The 6,000-nt window shown below is 45.6% G+C and overlaps 1 protein-coding gene across 7 annotated transcripts in view; it reads right to left on the reverse strand.

Annotated features, from left to right (window-relative positions):
• RABGEF1 (RAB guanine nucleotide exchange factor 1) overlaps nt 1-4,508 on the reverse strand; it is a 50,108-nt gene extending 45,600 nt beyond the window's left edge. For all 7 annotated transcript variants that reach the window (XM_081558079.1, XM_081558076.1, XM_081558082.1 and 4 more), the window contains exon 1: nt 4,396-4,508. The gene's annotated coding sequence lies outside the window, so the exon portion shown is untranslated. The remainder of the gene's footprint in view (nt 1-4,395) is intronic.
• Between the last annotated feature and the right edge of the window lie 1,492 nt (nt 4,509-6,000).

The raw sequence follows: 6,000 nt of genomic DNA on the forward strand, positions 1-6,000 counted from the left end.
TCAACTTTTTAGCTTGAGGAAAAGGCAGATATATTAATTTACTGGACACTACACCTAGGATGAGCCGAGTGGATTGCTTCCCTTCTTAAATTATAAATTTTATGCCTGGACTTTATAAGCCAATGCTCTCTGTTGAAGCTAACACCACAAACCTACTTCCAGCAATGAGTCTTGGTTCTCATTGGTATTCCCTCAGCTTATCTACATGTGGAGGCAAGGTAACTTTTATTTAAATATTTATCCTTGGCAGTCTCCTCCATTTTCATACCCTCCATGATAAAGCACGCCTGATAAAAATATGCCTCTGTGATTAACCAACAATACAAAAAATAGATGTACTCAAAGAACTTGTCAGGAAGCACAAACCCAAACCTCACTGCTGATAAATTAATTAAAAAAGCTCCACGGAGAAACAAAATACTTACGAAAGGTAACCTGAAAACTGTGTCATCCCCATCTACACACCTAGATAATACAAAACAGATTCTTAAATTAAATCAGTCTCGGGAGCTGAGTGCTTAGTCCACATTTTTTTTGCCAGCACCAGAACTGTTTTTATTGAATTATGTTTTGATCTTATGTCATTAACCTACACAATGAAGCAATGAGGAATTTTACTAAAAAACAAAGCAAAACACAACATAGCCCTCTGAAATGCATGCTACTTAAGGATGTAGTTGAGGAGTTTCTCAGAACAAGGAATCTTTGGGAATCCAAAGCAGAAGTTGGGTCTTGTCTTATGGTCAGCAAACCATGTAACTGATGACATTTCTTTCTGAACTGGCTACTAAAAACCAGTCAAATTTGGGGCCCTCTAACAAGTACTCAAGACTTCAGTACAAGCACTTCGTGTACAGATCTCAATTCTGTTTCCACCTTCATTTTTCTCCCACAGTCCTGATTTCATCACCTTTTTCTGTTTCCAACAGTTGGTTGTACATATCTTTGTAAGTCATTATGAATCCTTTCAGGAACAAGGTGCGATATAAGCAAATGATATGCCCCACTTAAAAAAAAAAAACAAACAGTAGAGCACAAGAAGATATTTTCTTCCATTAATAAACATTTATGAGCTCAATTTCTAGAGGCATTATCTTTCTTGAGCTCCTAAAGAACAAAAGCAAGTGCTGTAACCAGCGTTATATTTAAAATTAGGAAAGTCTAACGACAGAGGAACTATCAAAAATAAGACACTTTCATTATGTATTTTTAACTGGGGTGCACACAGAAATTTGCAAATATATCCCCGGTAAAAATCCCCCAAAAGTCATTTTTAAAATACAGATGAAATCACCACAAATGCAGGTGTATTTGCATATTTACTCCGAATGAGAACATAACCAACTAGCTTCAAAAATGATTTATAAAATTTCTATCCGGCTTCTTCCGGGTTGCCCTCTGCCTAGCACAGGGGATGCTGCCAACCATTCTGCACTGTGAAACAGCATGGAATTTAGAGCCCTGAACGCTCTTGCTACATTCCTGCTTCGGGGATTTCAGAAATCTCATTGCTGTCATTTGAAGAAAACAAAAAGCTTAAGACTCTCTTAGTGGGTAAAATTTTACTCTATCATGCCCTCATACTTAACATTCTGATCATAACTTCTAACTATAAATTTATCTAATTAATTGATTATAATTATAGTCCTTCACCCACCTAGTGACCATAAACAAGTGAGCTATGCTACCAGAAATGTAAAAAAATGTTTTACTCCATAATAAAAATTACACTTCCTATCCCACTGATAGTAACTTCATCAACAACAGGAATCTCACGGGGTAACTTGAAAGCAGCACCATGAAGTACAGCGTTTTCTTAAGGCATGTTAGGAGCTTTATCCAAATAATAAACAGATAAAATAAGAGCTAGAAATAGTACATGGGAAAAAGATGAGTCAACTATTATTGTTTTTCCTAAGTGTTTACTCAACAACAGTCTAGATTATTTCAAGGCATTTCAGTCAAACAAACAATATACATAATGTTTCCACAATTCTTTAGGACAAAAATGAACATTTAATATGACTTTCAAAATGCCTGGCCTCTGTTGTGAAACTTTTTTTTAGGGTCAGTGCTGGACTAAGAAGCCACTTAATAGCATTTCTATTCTAAGTCACAGAACAGACAAGTATGTTACACAGACATTTCCAATATTTTAGGCATGGGTCATCTCTGCTGAAGATGTCTACTTTGCAACCAATATAAACACATGTGCCAAAAGTGAAATTTGCATTGTCAAGACAGAAATTGTTTCTAGCCAAAGAATGACAAAAGTAAATAAAAACAAGATCTTAGTTCTTCTATTTGTAGCTATCTAAATAAGTATTGACTAATTTTTTTTCACTGAAAATCAACATCAGAAATCCATGATGTCTCATCAAGTCCTCCTAGAACACTCGGTGAATGCTTGACTTGGATTGAGATGCAAAGAGATAAAAGCAGAATTCCTGTTTATAGAAGTTTACAGATAAGCAGGGTCAGACACACTCAAACAATTAGTAAATGAACAGACAATTCAATTCAAAAACTCAAAACACAAGCTGGCACAGAATCAAGCACGATCTTGATCACCGTGTAAGACCGACATAAAAATTCCACGTTAACCAGGCAAACAACCCACCTCAAAATTCTTCCCTGGTTCTGTCACTGTCAGAGAAAAGGCCCAAGAAACTCCTGCATCTCTGCCCCTCTCTCCTCTGCACTTTTCTCCTTTTAAAAAACCACCTCCTGGGGAGTTACTCTCCTCTCCTCCTTTAGCTGCGCCACCCCCACACTCCCACTACCCCTAAATTTCTCACCCCACCTGGTCAGTCTGAATATTACTCATTCTTCAGGACATTTCCGTAAATATTCCCAGGTCCCTCCCTCCACACCCTGCAGTCCCTCGGGGCACCTGGGGTGTGGTCCCCACCCCACCTCTCCCCTACTCTTAGCTCAGGCTGCTCACCACACTCTATCTTCGCTGTCCCCCTCTCCTAAAGTAGCTCTGCTGCTGCTGCTAAGTCGCTTCAGTCGTGTTCGGCTCTGTGCGACCCCATAGATGGCAGCCCACCAGGCTCCCCCGTCCCTGGGCTTCTCCAGGCAGGAACACTGGAGTGGGTTGCCATTTCCTTCTCCAATGCACCAAAGTGAAAAGTGAAAGCGAAGTCGCTCAGTCGTGTCCGACTCTTCGCGACCCCATGGACTGCAGCCTACCAGGCTCCTCCGTCCATGGGATTTTCCAGGCAAGAGTACTGGAGTGGGGTGCCAAAGTAGCTCTAGAGAGAAGAAAATGATTGCTTGGGAGGTCAATAAAAATTCAAATATTGAACACTTCTTAATCTTCCACCTAAGAACCAGTAAGTCTTAAAATTATCGTTATTTATCATTAAATGGATTAAATCAAATAAAATCTTCGGGCATCTCTGGAAAGCTTTCTTGGTACAACTATTTTAATTAGTAACTTTAATAGACTTTTTGGGTTTGTTTTGCCGTTTTAGATTTACAGAAAAAAAAGGTACAACTATTTTTACACACAAAACACAAAACTCTCCAGATTCAAAAAACTACTTCCCAGGTGATGCTGTAAACTCATCCTGACAAATGTTCCTGACACCTAATCAATCTCACGGCAAGGCGAGGCCCGGCGCCCACTGACACATTTCCCAACCACAGGGCTTGGTCACTGGCGCTGAGACATCACCAGCAGGCTCTGACCTACTCTCTTCCCCGCTGCCAACTAAACTTCCGTGATGGGCATCTCCTCCCCGACAGTTCGGAAGCAGGGACTTCTGCTCCTAAGCCCAGGCCCACAACTTCGCCCTCAGCCACCGGGCCAAAGTTAGGACCAGTCTTCAGTCCCCGCGCTGGAAGCATTCTCCCAGCTCCGGGACCTTTTCCTCCCCAACACCGACGCGGGTCCCTGAAGTACCTGGCGCCCCTGCCAGGCCAGGCTGCGACGGGGTCCCCCAGGGGCCTAGGGCATGACCCACCCGGCCACCACCACAGGTGTCCCTCGGCACTCTGGCGACTGGACAGTGAGGAGGAAGCCAGCCGGAGGGCAGCCATCCCGCGAGGGGCGGACGGTGGCAGAAGGCGGCCAGGAAACCAGACGCGCGTCTGCCCGTCGGAGTTGGGCCGGGCCGCAGAGAACTTGGCGGCGAGCGCCCGAAACGGGCAGTCCGGGCACGGCAGAGGATGAAGGGGGCCGACGACTACCTGGGACCGGCCAGGGCCGCGCCGCCGGCCCCGGGGCTGAGACGGAGGGCTGCAAGAAACACCGGAGCGAGATGGCCCCAGCCGGGTGGACATCCCGGACCAATGACCCAGCAACCCCCTCGCCGGGACGGCGCCGCCGCCACGCCGCCCCGAGCCAAGAACCGCGCCGCCCTCGCCCCCAACCCATCTGCCCCGTACCTCGCCTGCGGCTCCACCGACGTCAGGTCAGCCGCTCTCCGCCCGTCGCTAGAGGAGGTGGCCGGTACTTGTCCACAACCCGCCCTCACGCCGGCCCTCCCTCTCGCAGCCCCGCCCCCGGCGCCGCGAACGCACGCCACGCACGCACGCACGTCACTTCCGGGGCCTTGGCGCTGGCCGAGCGGACGCTGGTTTCCGTAGGAAACCACCCTGGGTGGAGGTGGCGTGGATTCCTGCAGGCGCAAAGCCTAAAGGCGAGGGGAAGGAGTCGGCTTCGACGCTGATCCCGGGGCGCTGATCTGGCGCGTTCGGGAGCCGGCGGAGAAGCCGATGTTTCCTTCTCTTTTTCGAGGAGAAGGTGGAGGACGACGCTGCGCCTCTGACACAGCCCGTCCCATTCTTAGCTTGGAATGGGAGGCGGAGGCTGCCGAGGCGGTGGGAGAGCAGTCTGGGCCCGGGGATGGTTCCAGGCCGCAGGAAATGAGGTTGCCTGAGAAACTTGTGAATCCCACCGCCTCACCCGGATCTTAGGATTTTTAAAGTTCTTGAGTTAAAGAACCTCAACGAGAGTAGTTGATATAGAAACCGGTTTTACAGCTGAGCGTAACCGAGTTCCAGGAGTTAAAAAGTTAGCCAGTGTCTCGCTATCAGTGGTCGAGTCATAAATGGAATCGAGTTCTTCGTGATTCCCATTTGAGGAATGTTGGAGACAGCAGCTGCCTCTATTCTGGATGCCATCTATGGCACAAAGTGCAGCCACGACTGGGGGAAAAAAAAGAGGGAAAGAAAAAAAGAAGAGAAAATACAATACGGTGTCTGGGAGGGAGATCTGGACTGGAATCCCAGGTTTGCTAAATGCTGCCTCTGTGATCTTGGACAGGTTGCCTAATTTCTCAGTCTTTGCTCATTATTTATAAAATGGAGATTGGTTCTTCCTCAGATTACTCCTAAATGCTGGAGGGTAGTAGAATATGCCACCCCAAAATATGCTTCTTTGGCATAAGGATTATTCTGAGAAAGAGACACAGAGAAGCCCAGAAAACAAACTAGAAGTTAACCTTTCGTAAGGGAAACGTACATTTATGAGGGAAATGTCCATTTTTAAAAGTGTCTCCCACTCTGTACCTAGCAGAGGACAACTCTATTACTAGAGACTCATCAATGGAGAAGACACTGGCTTAAACTGTATAACAGACTTTTAAGCTTGTTTTTCTTCCCCTAGTCACCTCCATAAGTGGTCTCCACCCTCCCCTTGCGCCCCCCCAACATCTTTCCTCTTTTGTCTTTACTGGAAAATGGTATTTAGGTTGGCATTCTAAGCCTTTTCCCTGGGTAGCTCCTGTGTACATATGAAAGATACATGTTAATAAATTTCTGTTTTTCTCTTGTCACTCTTTTATTTTATAAGGATTTCAACCAATAACTCAGAAAAGTAGAGAGAAAATTATTTTCCCTCCCCTATGACACCTAAAGTGTGCTCTGCTGAGGATACCAGACTATTAAAAAAAGAGTACCTATACTGAAAAGTTTACATTCTAGGGGAGAGGTGCAAGAGCCATTGATAAATCATTTACAATAGTACATAGGATAGTGACCATTGCTATG

The sequence above is a fragment of the Giraffa tippelskirchi genome, chromosome 13 (assembly GCF_054371585.1).
Source record: "Giraffa tippelskirchi isolate mGirTip1 chromosome 13, T2T-mGirTip1v1.2.pri, whole genome shotgun sequence".
Lineage (NCBI taxonomy): Eukaryota > Metazoa > Chordata > Mammalia > Artiodactyla > Giraffidae > Giraffa > Giraffa tippelskirchi.